Source organism: Oryctolagus cuniculus, chromosome 4 (genome assembly GCF_964237555.1).
Source record: "Oryctolagus cuniculus chromosome 4, mOryCun1.1, whole genome shotgun sequence".
NCBI lineage: Eukaryota > Metazoa > Chordata > Mammalia > Lagomorpha > Leporidae > Oryctolagus > Oryctolagus cuniculus.
The window spans coordinates 28,248,640-28,275,477 of NC_091435.1; the positions used below are offsets into that span (position 1 = coordinate 28,248,640).

Below are 26,838 nucleotides of genomic sequence, written 5' to 3' on the forward strand. Positions count from 1 at the left end.
GCTGTGTACATAATTTCAAGACAATAAACATGGATATTTTTGTGGTAAAGCAATATTAATCTGCCAACTTCTTATTCTAAGAATAAAGAATAAAAAGGAAAATAAGATAGCAATAATTTCTGGAAAGGTATTCAATGTTTACCTACCTTTACACAATTGTTAAATAAAGTAGGATGGTTTTAATCTATACTTGCTGAAGCTGATGAATAGCATTCCTGTTTTTTTTTTTTCCTCAAGTAGGAAAGTATTCACAATATATCCTTCTGGCTTTCAAAGTTGTCACACACATATAAAATTTGAGTGCTGGAGCCAACTTGGCTGAAGAATCCAATTGGTTCTCAGGAGTTTATACCAAACGATAGACCTGCATCTGTTCAGATTCCCAGTATCTTGTGAAAGAATCAGATATGACAATAATACATTAGGAGAACCAGAGCAGAGATGTTGGCAGAGAATTAGTCTCTGTTGACTACCTCCCAACACAGACAAAATGGGAAGAGCTGCACACACACCAACTCAACTTGATGAGCTCTTCGGAGCCAGGTGGGAGAAAATAGTGCCTCATGCTGCTATGATCATCATAAAAGTCCAACTGAAGAAAGAAAGAAGGAAAGAGTTGTCCATGTCATTTGTCTCCCAGTTCCAAGGAGTGTGGCATGGAGAGACATGACTAAGCTGGGGAGATGGAACAAACTGAATCCCAGAGCCAAAACCACTGGGAAAAATTCAGTTGGACTAAGTCTCCCGTTTGGGCCCCCAGGCCTATACCTGTGGACTGAATAGCTGTAGCTTCCATAGCCACGTAGCCTCTTCCAACTGCCCCCCACCCCAACACACCATTGGTAGAAATTAAAATTCAGACTCACAGAAAGGGCAGATGAAGGATTTTAGGATTGAGCCACAGAGTTCAGAAACCAGTCTACAAAGCTGAGATCCAGTGCCTGATAAAGCCTAAAAGCACGAACTCCCGGTTGGTGCTCACAGACCAAGCAAGCTCCTAGGCTTACCCAGCTTCAGACAAAGACCTGCCCGTTGCAGGGTCAGACTCATTTTTAAGTGTGTAACTACCAGCCTCCAGCAAATTTGTTGGAGATCTCCAGAAATTTGTAGAAAACTATGAGTGTGGGACCCCGAGGTGACCAGGCTGGGCACAGTTTGGGTGGGCAGAAGGGTGTCTTTATCACTCTTCACCAACTTTGGCAGAGAGCAAGGGTCATAGAATTGTGACTTGGGACAGAGTGCCAGGCTAGAAAAGCTTCACACTGGGCACATCACAAAGGTTTCTGTCCTAAGACAAGTCCCTGTGGACAGTCATAATAGGTAGGTAACAGCCAGCATTTAACAGCGGCAAATTGTCCCTGTCTCCATGCCACTGCCTGCACACGGTCTCTGGACCTGCTTCAGTGCCCAGCAGACTTGTATAGTACCATTCTGTCTGTCTTATGCCTCTGCTGAAATCACTAGTGGCTGAGAGGTGTGACATCAGAGAGTAAGCCAACATAGTAGCAGGCAGACCATAGCAGGGTGAATTTTGGTTCTTTCCTCTGGATGCAATGGTGTTGGGGCTAACAGTTCTGGGTGTAAACTAGCATTGTGGCATTTTTAGGCACAAGACAAGGAGTTGTATCCTACTACAGGCCCAGGAAGAGGCTTGTTGTGATGGGCCACCCCTTTGGAGGCACTTCTCCTGTGCATATTGAAAAACACCTTAACTGAACATTTGGGACAAATTTGAATTTGAGAAGTATTGTGAGACTGAGTCAGTGGTAAAAATCACATAAGTATCTATAAGCCAGAAAAAATAAACAGACTGCTTAGAATTTCTAGGACAGCCACAAATTAAGCCCAATCACTGTTGCAGCAGCCTGTGGTTATAATTGCTTGAGCTTGTGTCTTGTCACCAGGAAATGTTTCAGCTTTTTCTTTCTGCCAAATTTCTAAAATGTTATAGCTCTTTTAGATTATGATTCTTTTTCTCAGCCAGTTTCTTTGTCTCACATCTATAAAGAATGAGGAATACTGACAAGGAAGAATGAGCAATGTGAAGGAGGTTTATGGAAAAAATACTGAGAAAACTCCCAACAGTCACAGTGGATCTCTGAAGGAGGAAACTTTTGAGGATTGATTGTCTAGGGCTTTTAAATAGGGTGTAAAGGGGAAAGTTCTCATGATGGGTCTAAGAGAAGCATTGAGAAGTTATGGCTTTGATTACTTATTTAGGTGGAATTTAGGTCTCTGTTCACAGAAGTCCTTCATTCACTCTCCTCAGGTCCTCTAAGACTCATCTCCAGTTGGTGGGCAGGGGCCTCTTGTCCTTATCTACCAGGTGAGCAGCCTATCTCTATCAATCACCCCTTTGAACAGGTAACCCTAATATTAGAGAAAGGGGGTAACAACTGCTGTGTCTACTTTGAAATAGAGAGGGATAATGTTAGAGACAACAGTCATGGCTCCTCCAGAGGTTTGTCCAGGGAACTTCAGTAGAACGCCTGAATTCATGGTTCTGTCTCTAGGACCCTCTGGAGTTTGCTAGACTCTAGACAAGAAGAGACAAGTTTTAAAAGAAGGTTGAGTATATAGGGCACAAACATAAGCAGTATCACAAAAATACAAAGAGAAGCTACAAAAGAAAGCAATCCATGACCATATGATATAGAGTCCTAAAGAGGATAAGAGGAAATGTAGCCAGCTAGGCAATGACACTGCATGTTCTATTATGTTATTTATGAGCCTGACATTGTCTTTTAGAACCTGTAGATTTTCTTCCACATGGTGAGAGGTATTAATCCAAATGCAACATGTTTCATTTAATAACACACTTGTTACACCTTATTGGACTGTTAGAATTTCTAACCCCCAATGATTTTGTAAGACCATAATTTTCTGAGACTCAAGGGTCTTTATCATAGCCTCCCACCCCTGTTGAACCACAAGTGTGAGGTATAAGATAGCTCTCTCCAATGTGGGGGTATCGAAAAACCAAAAGAGGCCTTTGTAAATAGAGTATCGCTATCTTGGTCTTTCTATGGGGAAGGTGTCATGGGCGTGTCCCCTGAAATAAAGGAATGTTTCTGAGCCCTCACTGTGTTGCCTTCATTCAACAGGATTAAAACCACGGCACCACATCATTAGTGGAGGTAAGCTGATGAACAGTAAGATGAAAAGAACTGGTACCTCAAGTAGCAAGGCTTTTCCCCAAAAAACTGCGGCTGGATGATAGGATTGAGGTATGATAGATTGGGAAGGAGTGTGCATAATAGACTTATCTTTTTTAAAAGGGAGTTTGAGTCCTTCTGGAATGATAATATTCACCTTCCTTCGAGGTGTCAAAGCTGTCCTCCAGGATCGAATCTGAAATTGAATGGGAAACCCAGGCTTTTACTCATGAATGGTAGATCCGGGGCTCTAATCCACACAATTTTACCACAGTGAGAGTAGAAAGAATCAAAGTATAGGGCCCCTCCTAACCCTCCTATAAAGAGAGAAAGTGTGTTGGAAGGGCCTTAACTAATAATGAATCTTTCTTCTGGGGTATACTTAGGGTTTCCTAATACCCTGGGTTTTGCCTTTGGGAGATCTACAATGGCCTGTTAGAATTTGACAATTGCTGGCCGGCGCCGCGGCTCACTAGGCTAATCCTCCGCCTTGCGGCGCCGGCACACCAAGTTCTAGTCCCGGTCGGGGCACCGGATTCTGTCCCGGTTGCCCCTCTTCCAGGCCAGCTCTCTGCTGTGGCTAGGGAGTGCAGTGGAGGATGGACCAAGTGCTTGGGCCCTGCACCCTATGGGAGACCAGGAGAAGCACCTGACTCCTGCCATCGGATCAGTGCGGTGCGCTGAATTTGACAATTGCTGATCACATATGGTATCTCATTTTTCATTAAGAGGTCATTAGTAACAAAAGGATGACTATATAGCATTTCAAAAGAGCTCAAACTTAACCTGAGGGTATATTTCAAATATATACTAAGGCTATTAGAAGGAGAGATCCAGGGTAAATAAATTTCCTGAGATAGCTTTTTGAGGTGTCTCTTGAGGATGTCAATTTTTTCTATCATCCCTGATGACTGGGAGAATCAACCCCAAGCAGAATAGAGATGATAATGTAAACCTACTGTCTTAGATTCTTCAACAACGGGAATGATAGTCTTCTTGAAGGAGGGGCCATTCTAATTTTGTGGACTCAGAACGTCCAAACAAAGTAACTATTTCAGAGATCACACCATTATTCTTTTGGTAGCCTTCACATTTCTACAGGGAAAGGTTTCCATCCAATTAGTGAACGTGTGTAAACATTTCTTGTTTTACCCAGGTCGATAAAGTCTAGTTTTCAGCCCTCCTCTGGAGAGTTTCCTTTTCTTTGTGGTCTGGAAAGGGAAATTCTTTGATTTAAGAGTTTACTCCTAGGAAAAACCTCACAGGCCCCCACAACCTGTTTCATAGTCCTGGGGAGGTCTTTACTGTATATTGCCTCTGGGCCCATTGAAAAGTCTTACCCCTCCACAGATTGAAAGCTTGATGGAGAGTTTTAAGTGCCTTTCACTGGCAAGAGAAAGGAAAATGAATTCTTCCTTCTTCATACTGAAGTCATTCATGCCACTGGATACTATAATCTCTAGAAAATATCCATTGTGTCCCTTCGTGGGAGGGGCCTGATCTCTTATGGATAGAGGGAGTCCCCTTAGCTATTGATCTGGCTGCCGAAACTGTGACTTGGTTCCTCTCATAATTTCATCTCTCCTTTTGGTGTGTCTTACAGAATACAACTGCCACTTCCTGCAGGAGGAACACAAAAGACAACAATTGGTCTCCTTCCTGGTGGTATTTGATAGGAAACCCATTTGAAGTAAAGTAGCGTCTTTCTTTACAAATAGCTAAAAGAGCATGGAGAACAAGGAGACATATTGAGAAAATGTATCAACATTCACCCTTTTTTCCTGCTCAACTCCAGTGCTGTTCTCAGGGCTACCAGTTCTACCTATTGAGCACTCAGGTCAAAAGGAAATGAAAGCTTTTGATGGTCTCATTTAATGTGACAATGTCATATCTAATGTGGCAGGCTCCTGTTCAACAAAAGAATTCCCAATTGCCATCTGTAAAGAGAACTCAGTCCGTGTCCTCTAAAGGTGTATCCTTGATGCCCTCTCTGGCTCCATAGGTCTGTGGAACTATCATTACATTCATGTTCTGGATCCTCCACATTCTTCTGGATTTCTCCACGGGAGAAAAGTAGCAAAAGTAAGAGAGAAGCGAAATCTCAAGCTGGATTGCAGGGCCCTCCAGCTGTAATGCCTGGCGTTTTTAAAGGTGATTGTTAGCCAAAGGCTTCTTTTCAAAGTTAGCAATTCTGTCACACTATGCAGAGTATGCACTATTACTCTTGCCCAGGGTCAATTTGGTGGCTTCAGGTATTAGTAGGGTGGTACCTATAACCACTCAGAGGCAGGCTGGCCACCCTTTTGCCACGGTCTCAAATTCTTTGCTAAAAAATCCTGCAAGCTTCTGAGCTGATCCCTTAAGCTGATTCAACACTCTTAAACTCATCCCTTTTCTCTCCACTTCATATAGATTGAATAGACTTGTTTGGCTTCTGGGCTCCATGTCAAAATATGGGTCCCTGGCATTTGTTTATCGTTTTTACAGCTAACACAAAGGATGTTCTATTTCCCTGTATCCAGAAATCCAGAATCAACAGAATCCTGTGACTTTAGGAAGTCTCTAATCTTTTTTGTTTCTTCGAAGGCCACACATTTTATTCTCTGTAAAGTGGTGATATAACCAGAGATGGCTGGTGAGAATATCCAGGGTGAACTGGAGAAGAGAGACAAATGTCTAGGTGTGAAGGTATGACATCTTGAATAAAGATGATGGTGGAAAATAAGGAAAGTGGCTGATCTTGAAGACAGAAACAACAGCAGCATTGATGACTAGGATAACACAAAGCACCTACCTAGAAACATCTGAACCATCTATGGAAGTTTTCATATCAACAGACTTCAAAATGAAGGCTTTGAGACAAGTAGATTTGGCATCAGATCCTGTCCTTCCACTTGTCATCACTGACAGGCAAATGAACTCTTAAAGCTTCACTCTCCTCATCTTCCCTCTCATGGGGTCATTGTGAGATTTCAACAAGTTAGTGGACAAAAAGGGCTGATAAAACTGATGGCAAACATAAGGTATAATAACAAAATGCAATATTATTTGCCTACTCTGTGAGTGAGATCCCAGTGGAAAGAACGGGCCATCAAAAAAGGAGGTACCTTTCTCTGAAGGGAGGAGAGAACTTTCACTTGGACTATGATAGGAGTTGGCGAACTCAAGAGACTTCCATAGCCTTGGCAACTCATGACAAAAGCCGCGAGTGATTACTGACGTCATAAATAAGAGTGTCAATTGTTAAATCAACAATGGGTGTCACTGTGTACTTACTCCTCATGTAGGATCTCTGTCCTTAATGTGTTGTACCATGTGAATTAATGGTAAAACTATTACTAAAACAGTACTCTATACTTTGTGAGTCTTTGTGGGTGCAAACTGTTGAAATCTACTTAGTAAATACTAAGTTGATCTTCTATATAAAAAGGTAATTGAAAATTAATATTGATGAAGAATGGGATGGGAGAGGGAGATGGGATTGTTGTGGGTGAGAGGGAGATTATGGGGGGAAAAGCTGCTATAATCCAAAAAGTGTACTTTGGAAATTTATATTTATTAAATAAAAGTTTAAAAAATTAATTAAAAATATATAAAAATTGTAAAAGTAATAGAATAATTCTGCTACATAATAACAACACTAATTATTGATTTGTATAATAAAATTACTTTCAGTAGTTTTCTCCCAAATGATTTTAAGTTTTCTCATGATTTCAGTAGAAGTATTCTCAATTAGGTGTTCACCTAGGCATAAAATTCAAGTGACTATGTTCATTTCTCAACAAGAATCTATAATGTACAGTGAAGTTTCAAAATGTTAATTGGAAAGTCACATTACATTTTAATTCCATTTTTCAAGAACTCCTTGTACATGGCTTTGGGGATATATGGGCTAGAAAATAGTTTAGTTTTATGTGCTGTCTAGGGGTTAAATTAATGGAAGAGAAAAAGGCATATTCCATTGAAATGATCAATCTGTTAATTCTCTGTTAATGAGCCAAATGTCAAAATAAATGACACAAATTAGTCTTCTCCCTCTTTTTTTTTTTGGTTAGTTGGGCCAAAAGTGTGTCCATTTTCTTATGTTTTTTCAAAATATCATCTCCTTGTTTCTCTTATCTTTTGTATGTTTTGTTTCAATTTTGTATATTTTCTCTAATTTTATTTATTTCTTTTCTCCTACTAATTTGGGGTTTGGTTTGCTGTTATTTTTCTAGGTCTTTGAGATGCATTGGTAGTTCACTTATTTGGTGCCTTTTCAATTTTTTTTATGTAGGCACCAATTTCTATAAACTTTCCTCTTCACATTGCTTTTGCTGTATCCCCTAAGTTTTGATATGCTGTATTATCATCTTCATTTTTTTCCAGAAACTTTTAAAATTTTTCTTCTGATTTCTTCTATTACCTACTGTTCATTCATTCAGGAGCATGTTGTTCAGTCTCTCCGTGTTTGCATATGTTCCATAGATTCTTGAGTTATTGATTTCTAGCTTCATTCCATCATGGTCAGAGAAGATGCATGGTATGGTTTCAAGTTTTTTTTTTTTTATTTTATGAAACTTGCTTTATGGCCTAGAATTTGGTTTATTCTATAGAAAGTTCCATGCACTGGTGAGAAGAATGTGTATTCTGCAAGTATTGGATGAAAAGTTCTGTAGATATCCATTATGTCCATTTGGTCTGTGGTATTGATTAACTCTGTCGTTTCTTTGCTGGTTTTCTGTTGGTTGATCTGTCTGCTGCTGAAAGTGTGTTATTGAAGCTTACCATTGCTACTGTATTAGAGTCTATTTCTCCCTTTAGATCCATTAACATTTCTTTTATATAGCCAGGTATCCTGTAATTAGATGTATATACATTTATTATAGGCACATCTTCCTGTTGAGCTGATCCCTTAATCATTACATAATGCCCTTCTTTGTCTCTTTTAAGAGGTTTTATGTTAAAGACTATTTTGTCTAATATTAGGATGGCAAAACAGCTCTTTTTTTGGTTTGCTAGCATGGAATGTCTTTTTCCTTCCTTTCACTTTCAGTCTGTGTGCATCTTTGTTGGTAAAATATGTTTCTTATATGAAGCAAGTAGATGGGCATTGCTTTTTAATGCATTCAGCAAGTCTTTATATTTTAACTGGAGAGTTGAGGACATTTACATTCAAGTTGATTATTGATAAGTAATGACTTCGCCCTGCCATTTCTCCATAAATATTCCTATTGTTTACTTTGAATTTCCTTTGTCCTTTTACCAGGAGACTTTCTGCATTCACTCTCTTTCATATTGAGGGCCATGTTTCTGTTTTTCTATGTGTAGTACTTCCTAAAGCATCTTTTGTAAGGCTGGATGATTGGTGGCAAACTATTTAATTCTTTAAATTTCTGTTGTTATGGAAGGTCTTTATTTCACTTTAACTCATAAATGAGAGCTTTGCAGGGTACAGTATTCTGTGTTGACAATTTTTTTTTCTCTCAAGAGGAGCTTCTAATCTATTTAAGTGTTTTAGGAAATGAAAAAATGCCTATGGGTTTGATTCCATCTTCTCCCAGTGCCAAGTTCCTTTACATAAGGCTAAGCCTAGATACTATCGAGGCAAGCAGAATTGTGCTTTATGTTGCAAGACTTTATGGTCTCTCTTTACAAAAAATTTGAGAAGCATCTTCTTGCCCTCTTGGGAACATTCCTCAGTTCAGTTGAAAAGGATGGTGTCATACCATCCTGCATATGGATGGGAAAACTCTGGCATTTCTTTGGACAAGTCTTGTCCAAACAGATGAGGCTGTCTTGTAATCCTGGTGACAACACAGTCCAAGTTAACTGGGTGAACAGAGTAGAAGTATCTTGAAAACAAATATTGGTTGTTGTGGAATAATACTATAAAAAAAGGTATCTTTTGAGTCTAAAACTGTAAACTATTTAATGCCTTTTGGAATTTGGGACAATAAAGTATAAGGGTTAGGGAACACTGGGTGAATGTGGATCATCACCCCACTAATGTGTTAGGGCTCCTGTACTAGCCTCCATTTGGTTTGAGGACTCCATTCTCCATTTGGTTTGAGGACTCCTAGGATTAGAATGTTATAGTGACTGTTGCATGGTTCCAAATGTCCCTGTGATTTAAGATGTCTATGATGACTTTTAGCCCTTTTAGTTGGAGCCAGGAGGACAGTGGTTTTTGTTCAGGCTAAGAGATCTCTCCCTAGAAGGGGTATTGGGATTTCTTGTATGATAAGAAAGGCATTTGTAAAAAATAAGCTATCCCATTTACATCTTAGGGGCTGGGTGAAATAACTAAGGGCTTCTGGAGATGCTTCTGATGGTCACACTAAGAAAAGAGGGGAGTCCATGATTTGAGAGAAGGACAGAAAAGGTAGTTCCAGTATCTTGGAGGAATTCGATTCCTTCCCTTTCATGGGGATGGGAAGGAATTGAAACCAGGGGTCTGGGTGTTAGAAGCCTGTAAGTGAAACTCTAGGCCCCTTAAGTCCTGTTGGGTCATCCAAGAAAGGGTGCCAGGCTCCAGAAGCCTTGATCTCTGGGCTCATTCAACCATATTCAAGTAGGAAAGGGCCATGCAAGCTTTGTCTGACATCAGGAATGTGCACATTCCTTCTTGAAATCTCTTGCCTGACATCAGCCATAGCTCTTCAGAGGCCTACAGGTAACCTCATGTTTAAGTGGCCATAAAGGTACTACCACTCCTCTGACGTGTTTATATCCATTCTCTCCCATTGTTGGGTCTCCTTCTGAGCCCAACTGTAAAAGACCAAAGTGATAACCTTCAGATTTCTAATGTACTCTCAGTCCCAGGACCCTGGGTTTAAAGCATTTTTCTAATATCTGGGGCTGACTGAGTAAGGTACCTATCCTTCAAGATTTCCTGTTATTCTATTGAATTCGGGAATAGTAAAATAATATCTCCCTCAACCTCTCTATAATGGCAGAGGTTGTCTTCACAACGTTGGTCTATCATGGATAGTTTGGAGTAGCTGAAGTGCTTAGTCCTGGTCCTCCTAATTCCCTCCAGGATATAAACAATGAAATATGTTCTTTTCTGTTCATCTACAGGGCCATCCGGTACCCATTTATGGTTAATTTCTTCTTGAGAAACAGCCTGCTTTACTGTAGGATATATGTGTACCTGGCCTCCATGATCAGGAGAGGATAAAAATGTCATATGAAATCCATCCATGAATGTTTCTACAACTTGTTGAGCAGCTTGTTTTTCATTCCCTGTTAGGGTCGTATTTAGCAGCAACACTATGTTTTTCTAGGTCAGAACATAAGACTGGGACACTCAAATGCCTCAATATATCTGAGTCATCTGAAAATGTTTCCAAAACTCGCTTTATCTGTCTAAGACCCAGCAGGAAAGGGAAAACTGGACATGAGTAATGCCACCGAACCTTTCAGGAACCTCCTGGAGAGATAAAGCAGAAGTTAACATTCAGGTTTTCTGCTTATTAACAGGTAGTACTGAATTGCGGGGGCAGTGGGGGTGGCAAGAGTTGTAGCTGGTGTGATCTGTGTGGACTATGTGGCAGGCTCCTCAGCAGGCAGAGGGAGACGGCAGCTGTATTCTTGAAGGTAACTGCTGTTAAAGCCACCAGGTCTACCTCAGAGTTGACAATTTCTGGCTTGTATTACATGGTGCAAAATGCTTAGACATAAAGCGTCTCAGGACATTGCTCTGCTCTGCAAAAGAAGAGGTCTGGTTAGAGGACAGTGTTCTAGTTAATAGTTCTCTCTGGGGACCAAGTCTTTCCATTCTCTAACTTGTATCACAGCCATGCCATGGTGTAGGAAAAGAACTGGCATTCTTCAAGTTTCGGGAGTCAAAGGAATCCCAATGCTCAATGATACAGTCCAAATACGTGGAGACGGCTTAATCCCCATCTAAAATAATAGAACAAGCAACAAAGGCATTCTTAAATTCTGCCTGTCCACTTGAGTATACCTGAAGTTCCTGGGCATGGGAGCATGCGGTCCTGAAGTGCACAGCAGAGTGGGTCAAGGACAGGAGGAGATGCTCTTATCTGTGCCTCAAACCTTCCCATGTGTTCCTACGACATTTGATTCTGTGGATCATAGGTGAATGTGAAACCTGGCTCTCGATCAAGAATGGGGCCGGCGCTGTGGTCTAGGGGGTAAAGCCACCACTGCAGTGCCAGCATCCTATGTGGGTGCCGGTTTGAGACCCAGCTGCTCCACTTCCAATCCAGCTCTCTGCTATGGCCTGGAAAAGCAGTAGAAGATGGCCCAAGTCCTTGGGCCCCTGCACCCACATGGGAGACAAAGAAGTTCCTGGCTCCTGGCTTTGGATCGGCACAGCTCCGGCCAATTGGGGAGTGAACCAGCTGATGGAAGACTCTCTCTCTCTCTCTCTCTCTCTCTCTCTCTCTCTTTCTCTGTCTCTCCTTCTCTCTGTATAAATAAATAAATCTTTAAAAAAAAAAAAAAAGAATGGTTAAGCCAATAGAAGTAGTTGCCCTTACCTGTGCATAACTTTGACCCTCAGTCTATCTGAAACTCCCGTTTTTCATCTATATTTTGACCTGGCAATGCCTGGTTATTTAATGTTTGCTCGCCTGTGGTTTGTCAATACTCACTTTAAAGGATCTGGCGTGTTCACCAAGTTTGCTAATTTGGGCATGACATTAGCACCATTCTCCCTCATTTTGTTTTCTTCAGGCAGCCATAATCACATAGCCAGAATGACATGTATGCACACATATCTCATGTCTGCTTGATACATCCCTGTCCCTGCTATGGGCACCCTGCTCAGGTGCAGAGACACCCCATGGATGTATTGCCCCAGCTCCTACACGTAAGGGTAATATCTCCTTGAAAGTGGGGCTTAACCCTTAGTGCAGGCCATGCTATGCAGATGAGGGTTGCAATCAAGCATAGGATCTTATGGGGGATGGTCAGCTAGCTCCATCTCAGTACCAGCTGGGCCCTCGTTACATGCTGAGAATGGGGTAGAGAACGCTCAGTCCTTCTATTACGTATCATCATGCTACTAATATAGCATACAGAACAAGCTATCAGAAATAAAGCCTGGAGAATGAATCCACTCTGGAACAACGTCCCATTGACCCCAGGGCATAAAACATCAGACCTTTATAGAAACACAACATATGTTTGGCATCACATTATAATCCATTTAACCTGAGTATTTTAACCAAAGCTGTTGGCCAGATCTTATCAAAGTTATAGCAGTCATTCAAATAAATATGGGCAGATAATCCTAACCTTTAAAACTCAGTTCTCCTAAGCAATCAAAACTTAATGAAGAGAACAGAAAACATATGAAACCTGTCCCCAAGATGTATAAAATTTTCATTACCTAGGTCAGTTATAATAGTACTGAGAAACACTGATTAAAAGGACTAGCACATGACATCAACATGTAACTGCCCATTACATAGAGCAGGTAAATACATTATGGAGCAAAGAGGTAGAGATTCACATAATATTCGTGTTATGAATACAAGAAAAAAGCCATCTCTGTAAATTACAGAGAAAGATGAAAAAAAAAACCTATCAGATAAAAAGACTTAATAGATCCATGCCCAACTCTTTTTCCCCCCCACAGGCAGAGTTAGACAGTGAGAGAGAGAGAGAGAGACAGAGAGAAAGGTCTTCTTTTTCCATTGGTTTACCCTCCAAGTGGCCGCCAAGGCCGGCACATTGCAGCCGGCGTATTGCGCTAATCCGAAGCCAGGAGCCAGGTGCCTCCTCTTGGTCTCCTATGTGGGTGCAGGGCGCAAGGGCCTGGGCCATCCTCCACTGCCCTCCCGGGCCACAGCAGAGAGCTGGACTGGAAGAGGAGCAACCAGGACTGAATCCAGAGCCCCAACCAGGAGTAGAACCCGGGGCGCCGGCGCCACAAGCAGAGGATTAGCCTAGTGAGCTGCAGCACAGGCCCAGGCCCAACTCTTGCTACCTCAGGTGGGAAACCTGTCAGGCCAGTTGTGGCCAGAAGACACTGCTCCTTTCTTTCCTGGCATTTGAGATTGAGTGAGAAGGATGTAGCAAACCGAAAGGAAAGAAAGTGAGGAGTGCAGATTTTAATCCAATACATTAAGCGGAAGTGGGAGTCTGGATTGGATAAGTGAGATTTCAGGCAGCAGCAAGAAGCTGGCCAGATACTTTCGAATACTCCTAAACTTTACTATAGTCTGATGCATTCGATGAATTTCTTCAAATGAGAGCCGAGGAAGAACAGTACCACCACTCCCAGTGCTGAAAGGCAGAGGGTGATTAATCAGGTCTGCCCCAGCAAGCCTTCCTCCTGAGGCTTTATGGCCAGCAGCCCTGCTAACTGCTTTTAACTGGCTGACAGAGTCCCCATGTTTTTAATTTAGAGTGGACTCCTGTAGAGAACAAATATCTCCAAAAAAGAAGCAGAGGAAGTCCATCTTCACTCACACTTCCAATGACCCTTGGCGTCTGTGGGTCTAAATGGTCAGGGTTTTGTCTCATTCCCAAGAAATGTTGCAAATTTTTCTTTCTGCCAAATTTTTTAAATGTTACAGCTCTTTTAAATTACAATTCCTTTTCTTTGCTGGGTTCTTTGTGTTGTGCCCATGATAAATGAAGAGCATGGACAAGGAAGAGTGAGCAAAGTAAAGGAGATCTATTTAAAAAAAAAAAAAAAAAAAAAGAAGGCAGAGAAAACTCCCAGCAGTTGGGAGGTATCCCTGAAGGAGAATGCTCTTGAATGTTGATTTGGTAGGATTTATCATAGGCTGTAAAAGAGGAAGTTCTCATGACTGGTTGAGGCCTTGAGGATTTATGGCTTTGACTGGCTAATTGGGTCAAAGTTAAGTCTCCATTCATGGAAGTCCCTCACACAAAGTCAGGGGCTTGACTTTCCTCAGGTCCTCTGAGACTTAGCTCTAGATGGTGAGGAGGAGCCTCCTGGGCCACTTTCAGAAAGAGAGAGATAATCTAGACAGAAAATCAGCAATGCAACAGAAGGGGCTGAATCATTCATACCTAAAAGCCATTTTCATAACTTTCCATTAGTCGCTACAGAATACACATTCTTCTCAACAACACATAGAACATTTTGTAGGATAGAGCATATGGCAGGTCACAAACCTCTCACTGTAACTCAGTCTTTCAAATAAATAAAATAAACAAAAAATCATTAGTTTTGTCGTGTACCATTAATGAACAATTGAATAATCTGAAAAATAATAAAAAAGCAATCTTATTTCCAGTAACTACAAAAAGTCTATAAATAAAATACCTTGGGATAAATTTAACCAAGAGGTGCATGATATCTCTGATGAAAAATATAATTCATTGAAAAAATAAATTGAAGAGAAAGAGGAAGGATAGGCATTGATACATAGCAGCTTAAGTCACTGCTTGCAATGACAGCCTCCTGTATCCGAGTGCCAGTGTAACCCAGCTTTGTTTCCAGCTATGTGCTAATGTGCCTAGGAAGACAGAAGGATATGGCCCAAATTCTTGTTCCCTGCCACTTATATGGGAGACCAGGATGGAACTGCTGGCTCCTGACTTGAGCAAGGCTGGGTCCAAATGGAGAGTCAATCAGTGTTTGGAAGATCTCCATTTTTGCTTCTCCTTCTCTCTCATTCTGTCACTCTGCCTTTCAAACAAGTAAGCATTTTAGAAAAAGATTTTGATAAGGATACAAAGAAATGAGAAGATACCCTGTGATCATGGATTGCAAGAATCGTTACTGTTAAAATACGCAAAACATTCAAAGTAATTTACACATTCAATTCAATTCCTATCAAAATCCCAAAGGTAATTTCCATAGAATTGGAGAAAATAACACTAAACTTTCTTAGGAACTATCAAAGATCCTCAGATAGCCAAAAATATCTTGAGTGAAAAAAGCAAAGCAGAACACATTATATTATTCTTTAAAACACATTTCAAAGCTACGACAATTATAACATGGTGGTATTGGGTAAAAACAGATCCACTGACCAATGGAACAGAATACATACCTTAGAATAAACCTATGTACCTAAAACCAACTAACCATTAACAAAAGTGCTAAGGGCATGCGTTGGAAAAGAGATAGTCTTTTTACTAAATGGTGTTAGGAAATTTGGATTTATAAATGCAGAAGAATGAAAATAGACCCTTATCAATTACAAAATTTATCTCTAAATGATTTAAAGACCTAAATATGAAACATGAAACTTTAAAATTATGAGAAGAAAAAATAGGGAAAACACTTCAGGATATCAGAATAAACAAGGATTTTCTGAATCAGGTCCCAAAAAGCAGCGAAATAAATGCAAAAAAAATAGACAAAGAGAATTTCTCCAAAGTAAAGAGCTTTTGCACAGCAAAGGAAGAATCAACAGAGCAGAGACAACCCACAGGATGGGGATGGGGAGAATCTTTGCAAGGTATATATTTCACAAGGGAACAAATACGGTTAATATCCAGAATATATAAGGAAATAAACTCAATAGCAAAAAGATTAAATAATTATTAATCACTCTACAGAAACACTTCTCAAAGGAAAACATACAAATGATGAACATTTGTATGAAAAAATAATTAACATTAATCAAAAGAGGGACACAAATCAAAGCCACAAGGAGATAGCAGCCTACTTCATTGTTATTGGCTCTGATTAAAAAGTAAAAAGACACGTGTTGGTGAGGATGAGCACACTGTTGGTAGAAATGTAAACGAGTACAGACTTTGTGGGCAGCAGTATGGAGGTTCCCGATAATATTACAAACAAAACCTCCATATAATCCAATAATCTCACTACTGGGTGTATATTTAAGGGCAATGAAATCCATGTTTCAAAGAGACTTTTTAACATATTTATTTCAACACTATTCACAACAGCAAAGAAATGGAAACAACCTAAGAGTCCATCTATTGAAGATTGGATAGAAAAAAAAAAATGTGGTTCATATGCACAATGGAATTCATACACCATAAGAAAGGATGAAATCTTATTGTTTGCAGTAAGTGAAATAAGCCAAGCACAGATAGAAAAATATCATATGATCTCGCTCATAGTTAATTCCATAGATGTCAAAAATATAATGATGCTTACCAGAGTCTGAGAAGGGACGTTGAAAGGAAGGAAAAGGGAAAGACTGAGTAACCAGTACTGGGTTATAGTTAGGTAAGGGTAAGTTCTGGGATTCTGTTACAGAGTAGGGTAACTACAGATTATGTTAACATAGTATATATTTCTCTATTTAATAAAAGCCTAGAAGATAGGATTCTGGATGTTTTTGCTATAAAGAAATGTTAAATGGTTTAAAGGATAAACATATTTGCCCTGATTAAATATTAAACATGTATACATGCAAAAAAAATTACACCATACTCCACAAATATGCCAACTTTCTGGTTGTTAATTTTTTGAGAAATAAAAAATAACCATACACTCTGTTTTTAACATTGCATGGGAAAACATACACACACACACACAATCAGAATTTAATGAACACACCACCCAAGGCTTTTGTTGATGAACCAGAGAGAAGAACAGCTTTACTAATGAAAATTACAGAATTGTTGACTGATTTTGTTTTTGTTGTAAACAAATTGTGGAGTAAGCAGTAAGGTTAATAGGAAAAAAATGCTTTAAGATGATACTTACTCAAACCATATCGGAAGATTACAAATGACTGTTCTTTGAAAGCAGACTGCAATCAGTGTGGGAAATTAGGTGGCTGCTGTGATTTCAGCTCAAAGGTTAAGAAAATGAAAATGTGTGGCGGTATTAACAAGCCTTGCTAAAGTGAACATTTGAAAGTGAAATGTGGAAGGCAAGTGGATGCAATTTCTCCCTCAGTATACTCTTGCTGGAGATTGAAGGTCTCATGATATCAAAACAGTAATCCTTACTATTTTTTTTAAATTTCCCTTAAGAAAATGTGTGTCTGTGGCAAAAAAAAAAAAAAAAAAAATGACGTAAAAGAAAGATCTCTGTGAATGAGATCCCAGCAGAAAGAATGGGCCATCAAAGAAGGAGGTACCTTTCAATGAAGGGAGGAGAGAACTTCCACTTTGACCATGACCTTGTCGAAATAAGATCAGATTTACTGAACTCAAAAGGCTCCCATAGCCTTGGCATCTCATCTTCACTCTCATGGGGTCATTGTTAGATTTCAACAAGTTAGTGGATAAAAAGGGCTAAAAAAATGCTCTGTGAGTGAGATCCCAGTGGAAAGAACAGGCCATCAAAAAAGGAGGTACCTTTCTCTGAAGGGAGGAGAGAACTTCCAGTTTGACTATGACCTTGTCTAAATAAGATCAGAGTTGGCAAACTCAAGAGACTTCCATAGCCTTGGCAGCTCATGACAAGAGCCTTGGGTGATTACTGACGTCATAAATAAGAGTGTCCATTGTTAAAACAACAACGGGTGTCACTGTGCACTTACTCCCCATGTAAGATCTCTTTCCTTAATGTATTGTACTATGTGAATTAATAGTAAAACTGCTACTCAAACAGTACTTTATACTTGTGTGTCTTTGTGGGTGCAGTCTGTTGAAACCTTTACTTAGTATATACTAAGTTGATCTTCTGTATATAAAGTTAATTGAAAATGAATTGTGATGAAGATTGGGATGGGAGAGGGAGTGTGAGGTGGGATGTTTGCAGGTGGGAGGAAAGTTATGGGTGGGGGGAAAGCCACTATAATCCAAAAAGTGTACTTTGGAAATTTATATTTATTAAATAAAAGTTGAAAAAAAAACTTAAAGGAAAAAAGAAGGAAGGAAGGAAGGAGGGGAGATTGAATGAAGAGGGAGAGAAGAAAACATGGCTATCTTCTTAGAATTGTATCTATGAAATTCATGACATCTGTTCTCTTTATATTAATAAAAATCAGCACTATTAACTAAAAAAAAGAAAATGTGTGTGTGTGTTTTCTAAGTGTAGTTATTTTCTTAAAGTGCCAAATATTGTACATCTAAATAATATATATATGTATATATATGTGTGTGTGTGTGTATAGAAACAGGACTTGCAAATTAATGTTTTTAATCATGAATGTTACCAATAAGACCTGTACTCTGTGGTATTGAAAAAGGTAACTAGCTTGCTACTGAGATCTTTCTGGATCTTGTATTACGACTGTGATGGATAGAGCTATTCTGATACTGGCAATTTTATTTATTTGTTTGAGAGGTAGTGTTACAGGCAGAGAGGGAGAGACAGTGAGAAAGGTCTTCCATGTGATGGTTCACCCCCTAAATGCCTGAAATGGCCGGAGCTGGGCCCGTCAGAAACCAGCAGCCAGGAGCCTCTTGTGGGTCTCACAGGCGGATGCATGGGCCCAAGCACTTGGGCCATCTTCCACTGCTTTCCCAGGCCATAGCAAAGAGCTGAACTGAAAGAGAAGCAGCCCAGACTCAAACCAGCAGCCACATGGGATGCTGGCACTGGAAGGGAAGGCTTAGCCAGACCCGACACTGGCAATTCTAAAAGTATTCCATTTTATCTTATTTCTGTTTTCTGATTAGTGAACTTTTCATGATTTCTTAGGCTCCAAATTGCATAAAGTACTAATTTTCTTCTAGGAAAATTTTTTTGCTTATTTTTAACTTTTTCATACTAATGTTTCATATTTCCATGATATTATATAGAGTATGTTTAATTTTAATGCATATAAAATGGGCTTTTAAATTCAATTGCAATATATTTCAATTTAAATTACACTAAATAAATGCTAAATGTCTTCATTTAAATAAACCAAGGAAAATGTAATAGTACCCATTTAAATTATTCATAATTATTAAAAAAACAACTTTGATGAAGATGAGTAGCAATTTTTTTTTGACAGGCAGAGTTAGACAGAGAGAGAGACAGAGAGAAAGGTCTTCCTTCCATTGCTTCACCCCCCAAATGGCTGCTACGGCCAGCGCCATGCCAATCCTAAGCCAGGAGCCAGGTGCTTCCTCCTGGTCTCCCATGTGGGTGCAAGACCCAAGGACCTGGGCCATTCTCCATTGCCTTCCAGAGGCCACTGCAGAGAGCTGGACTGGAAGAGGAGCAACTGAGACAGAATCTGCGCCCCAACCAGGACAAGAACCCCAGGGTGCAGGCACCGCAGGCAGAGGATTAGCCTAGTGAGTCATGGTGCCAACCAATGAGTAGCAATTTAAACAGCACATAACACTCAACAGTTTCAAAAAGGAAGGAAGAAAGATATTGCATAAGATTAAAAACTGTTGCAATGTCTGACCAATACTTGGAAACTGAAATTCTGTTATTGAACAATACTGGTTGATTTAAGTATTGAAAAGAACAAATTTTCCACTTGGTGAAATGGAGGACATAATATAGTATTTAGGTTCACAGTGTAAACTGAAGGAATTAGAATGCCATTCATTTTTGTAGTTACTTTGATCAATTGTTTAATTTCTATAATAATAAAGGACATATCATATTTCTTTATTATGTTTTAGTTAGTAAATATCAAACCAATTTTAGTAGAATGACAGATTCCTTGAACTGAAGATTTTAACGCTATTGAAAATTTTGTTAGAATTCTACATTGCTATCTTGCTCAATTTGAAAAAATAATTTCAAAATTATGTCAACCTAAATAACTATTAAAAGAGAATTGTCAAAGAATAATGAGATTTGTTTGGGAATGGCCGAATATTGTGATAAGAACACACATGTCATAGCAAACTTTTAGGGTATTCAAAGACATTGAGGCAAGAAGAAACTATTAAAGGGGAAAATCAATAAAATTATAAAAATTTTAAGTGAAAATTTAGAAGGTTTATAGTATAAAATATTCTTTTTTTTTTAACTTTTATTTAATGAATATACGTTTCCAAAGTACGAATAATGGATTACTATGGCTTCCCCCCCATACCGTCCCTCCCACCCACAACCCTCCCCTTTCCCACTCCCTCTCCCCTTCCATTCACATCAAGATTCATTTTCGATTATCTTAATATACAGAAGATCAGCTTAGTATACATTAAGTAAGGATTTCAACAGTTTGTTCCCACACAGAAACATAAAGTGAAAAATAATAGATGATTTTTTTTAATGATGATGAAATCAGATCAGACCTATTGTCATGTTTAATCCCAGTGAGAGTCAAGTTGGGAGTTGATTAGTTTCTTTTCTTTTCTTTTCTTTTTTTTTTTTTTTTTTTTTTTTTTACAGAGGATCAGTTTAGTATGCATTAAGTAAAGATTTCAACAGTTTGCACCCCCATAGAAACACAAAGTGAAATATATTATTTGAGTACTCGTTATAGCATTAAATCTCAATGCACAGCACATTAAGGACAGAGATCCTACATGAGGAGTAAGTGCACAGTGACTCCTGTTGTTGACTTTACCAATTGACACTCCTGTCTATGGCATCAGTAATCTCCCTATGCTCCAGTCATGAGTTTCCAAGGCTATGGAAGCCCCTTGAGTTCTCCGACTCTTATCTTGTTTAGACAAGGTCATAGTCAAAGTGGAGGTTCTCTCCTCCCTTCAGAGAAAGGTACCTCCTTCTTTGAAGACCTGTTCTTTCCACTGAGATCTCACTCACAGAGATCTTTTGCCAGAGTGTCTTGGCTTTCCATGCCTGAAATACTCTCATGGGCTTTTCAGCCAGATCTGAATGCCTTTAGGGCTGATTCTGAGGCCAGAGTGCTATTTAGGGCATCTGCCATTCTATGAGTCTGCTGAGTATCTCACTTCCCATGTTGGATCACTCTCCCCTTTATTTATTCTATCGGTTAGTGTTAGCAGGTACTAGACTTGCTTATGTGCTCCCTTTGACTCTTAGTCCTTTCATTATGATCAATTGCGAACTGAAATTGATCACTTGGACTAGTGAGATGGCATTGGTACATGCCACCTTGATGGGATTGAATTGGAGTCCCCTGGTATGTTTCTAACTCTACCATTTGGGGCAAGTCAGCTTGAGCATGTCCCAAATTATATATCTCTTCCCTCTCTTATTCCTACTCTTATGTTTAACAGGGATCACATTTCAGTTAAATTTCAACACATAAGAATAACTGTGTATTAATTACAGAATTAAATCAGTCATATTAAGTAGAACAGACAAAAAAAACTACTAAGAGGGATAATGTATTAAGTTGTTCGTTAACAGTCAGGGCTATGCTGATCAAGTCACCATTTCCCATAGTGTCCCTTTCACTTCAACAAGTTTCCTTTTTGGTGTTCAGTCAGTTGTCACCGATCAGGGAGAACATATGGTATTTGTCCCTTTGGGACTGGCTTATTTCACTCAGCATGATGTGTTCCAGATTCCTCCATTTTGTTGCAAATGACTGGATTTCATTGTTTCTTACTGCAGTATAGTATTCTAAAGAGTACATATCCCATAATTTCTTTATCCAGTCTACCGTTGATGGGCATTTAGGTTGGTTCCAGGTCTTAGCTATTGTGAATTGTGCTGCAATAAACATTAGGCTGCAGACCGCTTTTTTGTTTGCCAATTTAAATTCCTTTGGGTAAATTCCAAGGAGTGGGATGGCTGGGTCGAATGGTAGGGTTATCTTCAGGTTTCTGAGGAATCTCCAGACTGATTTCCATAGTGGCTTGACCAGTTTGCATTCCCACCAACAGTGGGTTAGTGTCCCTTTTTCCCCACATCCTCGCCAGCATCTGTTGTTGGTAGATTTCTGCATGTGAGCCATTCTAACCGGGGTGAGGTGGAACCTCATTGTGGTTTTGATTTGCATTTCTCTGATTGCTAATGACCTTGAACATTTTTTCATGTGCCTGTTGGCCATTTGGATTTCCTCTTTTGAAAAATGTCTATTGAGGTCCTTGGCCCATCTCTTAATTGGGTTGTTGGTTTTGTTTTTGTGGAGTTTCTTGATCTCTTTGTAGATTCTGGTTATTAACCCTTTATCTGTTGCATAGTTTGCAAATATTTTTTCCCATTCTGACGGTTGTCTCTTCACTCTCCTGACTGTTTCTTTTGCAGTACAGAAACTTCTCAATTTGATGCAATCCCAATAGTTAATTTTGGCTTTGACTGCCTGTGCCTCCCGGGTCTTTTCCAGAAACTCTTTGCCTGTGCCAATATCTTGAAGGGTTTCTCCAATGTTCTCTAGTAACTTGATGGTGTCAGGTCGTAGATTTAGGTCTTTAATCCATGTTGAGTGGATTTTTGTGTAAGGTGTAAGGTAGGGGTCTTGCTTCATGATTCTGCACGTGGAAATCCAATTTTCCCAGCACCATTTATTGAATAGACTGTCCTTGCTCCAGGAATTAGTTTTAGATCCTTGATCAAATATAAGTTGGCTGTAGATGTTTGGATTGATTTCTGGTGTTTCAATTCTGTTCCATTGGTCTATCCATCTGTTTCTGTACCAGTACCATGCTGTTTTGATTACAACTGCCCTGTAGTATGTCCTGAAATCTGGTATTGTGATGCCTCCGGCTTTGTTTTTGTTGTACAAGATTGCTTTAGCTATTCGAGGTCTCTTGTGCCTCCATATAAATTTCAGCACCAATTTTTCCAGATCTGAGAAGAAGGTCTTCGGTATCTTGATTGGTATTGCATTGAATCTATAAATTGCTTTTGGGAGAATGGACATTTTGATGATATTGATTCTTCCAATCCATGAGCATGGAAGATTTTTCCATTTCTTGGTATCCTCTTCTATTTCTTTCTTTAAGGTTTTGTAATTTTCATCGTAGAGATCTTTAACGTCCTTGGTTAAGTTTATTCCAAGGTATTTGATTGTTTTTGTAGCTATTGTGAATGGGATTGATCTTAGAATTTCTTCCTCAGCCATGGCATTGTCTGTGTATACGAAGGCTGTTGATTTTTGTGCATTGATTTTATACCCTGCTACTTTGCCAAACTCTTCTATGAGTTCCAATAGTCTCTTGGTAGAGTTCTTTGGGTCCCCTAAATAAAGAATCATATTATCTGCAAAGAGGGATAGTTTGAGTTCTTCCTTCCCAATTTGTATCCCTTTAATTTCTTTTTCTTGCCTAATAGCTCTGGCTAGAACCTCCAGAACTATATTGAATAGCAGTGGTGAGAGTGGACATCCCTGTCTGGTCCCAGATCTCAGTGGAAATGCTTCCAACTTTTCCCCATTCAATAGGATGTTGGCTGTGGGTTTTTCATAGATTGCTTTGATTGTATTGAGGAATGTTCCTTCCAAACCCAGTTTGCTTAGAGTTTTCATCATGAACGGGTGTTGTATTTTATCAAATGCTTTCTCGGCATCTATTGAGAGAATCATATGGTTTTTCTTCTGCAGTCTGTTAATGTGGTGTATCACATTGATTGTCTTGCGCACATTAAACCATCCCTGCATACCAGGGATAAATCCCACTTGGTCTGGGTGGATGATCTTTCTGATGTGTTGTTGCATTCTATTGGCGAGAATTTTATTGAGGATTTTTGCATCTATGTTCATCAGGGATATTGGTCTGTAATTCTCTTTCAGTGCTGCATCTTTTCCCGGCTTAGGAATTAAGGTGATGCTGGCTTCATAGAAAGAATTTGGGAGGATTCCCTCTTCTTCAATTGTTCTGAATAGTTTGAGAAGAATTGGAGTTAGTTCTTCTTTAAATGTCTGGTAGAATTCAGCAGTGAATCCATCTGGTCCTGGGCTTTTCTTTGTTGGGAGGGCCTTTATTACTGTTTCAATTTCTGTCTCAGTTATGGGTCTGTTTAGGTTTTCGATGTCTTCCTGGTTCAATTTAGGTAGGTTGCATGTGTCCAGGAATCTATCCATTTCTGATAGGTTTCCCTGTTTGCTGGCATACAAGTCCTTGTAGTAATTTCTGATGATTCTTTTTATTTCTGTGGTGTCTGTTGTTACATTTCCTTTTTCATCTCTGATTTTATTGATTTGGGTCTTTTCTCTTCTTTTTTTAGTTAGTTGGGCCAATGGGGTGTCAATTTTGTTTATTTTTTCAAAAAACCAGCTCCTCGTTTGGCTGATTTTTTGTAATGTTTTTCTTGATTCAATCCTGTTGATTTCTTCTCTGATTTTAATTATTTCTCTTTTCCTACTAGATTTGGGTCTGGTTTGCTGTAGGTTTTCTAGATCCTTGAGGTGAATAGAAAGCTCATCTATTTGGTGCCTTTCCAATTTCTTGATGTAGGCACCTATTGATATAAACTTTCCTCTTAACACTGCTTTTGCTGTATCCCATAAATTTTGGTATGTTGTGCTGTTATCCTCATTTACTTCCAGAAAGTTTTTGATTTCTCTTTTGATTTCTTCTATGACCCATTGTTCATTCAGGAGCATGTTGTTCAATCTCCATGTGTTTGCGTATGCTCTAGGGATTCCTGAGTTGTTCATTTCCAACTTCATTCCTTTATGGTCTGAGAAGCTGCATGGTATGATTCTAATTCTTTTGAATTTGCTGAGACTTGCTTTATGGCCTAGTATGTGGTCAATCCTAGAGAAGGTTCCATGTACTGCTGAGAAGAATGTATAATCTTTAGCTGTAGGATTGAAAGTTCTGTATATATCTGTTAGATCCATTTGGGCTATAGTGTCGTTTAAATCTACTGTATCCTTGTTGATCTTCTGTCCTATTGATCTGTCTATTTCTGAGAGTGGAGTATTGAAGTCCCCCAGTACTATTGTATTGGGGTCTAAGTCTCCCTTTAAGTCCGTTAACAAATCTTTTAGATAAACCGGTGCCCTGTAGTTAGGTGCATATACATTGATAATTGTTATATCTTCCTGTTGAATTGATCCCTTAATCATTATGTAGTGTCCCTCTTTGTCTCTCTTAATGGTTTTTGTGGTAAAGTTTATGGTGTCTGATATTAAGATGGCTACGCCTGCTCTTTTTTCATTTCTGTTGGCATGGTATATCTTTTTCCAGCCTTTCACTTTCAGTCTGTATGGATCTTTGTTGGAAAGATGTGTTTCTTGTAAGCAGCAAATAGATGGGTTTTGTTTTTTAACCCAATCAGCCAAACGGTGTCTTTTAACTGGACAGTTCAGGCCATTCACGTTCAATGTGACTAATGATAAGTGGTAACTTTGCCCTGCCATTTGCCAAAGATAAGTTCTAATGTATGCTTTGAATTCCCTGTGATCTTTTGCTGTGAGCTTTCCTTCCTTGGTTTCCTTCCTTTACCTTCTTTCATATTGATGACCGTGTTTCTTTGTTTCTGTGTGTAACACATCTTTAAGCATCTTTTGCAGGGCTGGACAAGTGGCAACAAATTCTTTCAATTTCTGTTTGTTATGAAAAGTCTTTATTTCACCTTCATTCACAAATGATAGCTTTGCAGGATATAATATTCTGGGCTGGCAGTTGTTCTCTCTTAGTACCTGGGCTATATCTTGCCATTCCCTCCTAGCTTGTAGAGTTTCTGATGAGAAGACAGCTGTGAGTCTGATTGGAGATCCTCTGAGAGTAATCTGACGTTTCTCTCTTGCACATTTTAGGATCTTTTCTTTATGTTTCACTGTGGAGAGTTTAATTACAACGTGCCGTGGTGAGGGTCTCTTTTGGTCATGTTTATTAGGGGTTCTGTGAGCTTCCTGTACTAGGATTTCTCTGTCCTTCTCCAAACCTGGGAAATTTTCTGCTAATATCTCACTAAAAAGGCCTTCTAATCCTTTCTCCCTCTCCATGCCTTCAGGAACTCCTAGAACCCGAATGTTGGGTTTTTTAATAGTATCCTGAAGATTCCCGACAATATGTTTTAGATTCCTAATTTCCTCTTCTTTTCTTTGGTCTGACTGTATCCTTTCCTGTTCTCTGTCTTCTAAGTCCGATATTCTCTCTTCTGCTTCTCCCATTCTGTTTGTAAGGCTCTCTATTGTGTTTTTCATTTGATCTATTGAATTCTTCACTTCAGTCACTATCCCAGTTTCCTGTTGTACTAGTTGTTTCGTTTCATTTTGATTCCTCCTTAATATTTCATTTTCACGAGAGATTTTCTATCTTGTCCATTAAGGATTTCTGTAGTTCAAGAATTTGTTTTTGAGAACTTCTTAAGGTTCTTATCAATTTTTTGAGATCTGCTTCTTGCATTTCTTCTATGTCATCATCCTCATAATCTTGAATTGGGGTGTCTTTTTCATTTGAGGGCTTCATGGTGACTTCCTTGTTTTTATTACCTTGGTTTTTGCGTTTGTTATTTGTTATATTGGAGATATTTGGTTTCTTCACTGTGGTGCTTTTTCTTGTTATACTATGACTCTAGATTAAGTGGACTATCTGTTTTTGATGGAGCCTTAGGGCTTGAGATGGGTGTGGCCTGAGAGCTCTGTTTGGTGTGCCAAAGGTGACACTCCCAGGTTAGGCGTGGTAAACCTCTCTCTCTCTCTCTCTCTCTCTTTTTTTTTTTGATTCAACAGGGAAGTTATTCTGCACAGCTGAACAAAGTTGGAGGTAGTTAGCAGGCAAATGATATACCCACAGGAGCCAGAGATCAGAAGCTCTTTCCCAAGGACCACACAGGGAATCTGTTCGGCCCTTAGAGTGGGCTCAAATTCTCCTTCAGTCTCCCACTGGGTTGCCAAAGTTACGGAATTGTAGCGTCTCTGGAGAGTGCTCACGTGAATTCCGTGAGTTCTCTCCCCCACCGTCTCTTTTTTCACAGTCTCAGTTCAGTAGCACCATAAATTTACTAAGTCCTAATCTCCTGTTAATTCGCCCCACCCAGAGTCAGGTTTTACTGCTAGGCTCAGGGCCGGTGCAGACCTGAGGTTGCTCTGCTTAT

At 39.4% G+C, this 26,838-nt stretch overlaps 1 long non-coding RNA gene across 5 annotated transcripts in view; it reads right to left on the reverse strand.

Moving 5' to 3' along the window:
* LOC103350598 (uncharacterized) overlaps positions 1-6,303 on the reverse strand; it is a 29,790-nt gene extending 23,487 nt beyond the window's left edge. For 2 of the 5 annotated variants that reach the window (XR_007908978.2, XR_007908976.2), the window contains exons 1-3: positions 5,950-6,303; positions 4,115-4,775; positions 147-3,351 (exon numbers count right to left, since the gene is read on the reverse strand). This is a non-coding gene — a long non-coding RNA (uncharacterized lncRNA). The remainder of the gene's footprint in view (positions 1-146; positions 3,352-4,114; positions 4,776-5,949) is intronic. The other 3 variants (XR_011388336.1, XR_011388337.1, XR_007908979.2) reach the window with 3 other exon arrangements.
* Between the last annotated feature and the right edge of the window lie 20,535 nt (positions 6,304-26,838).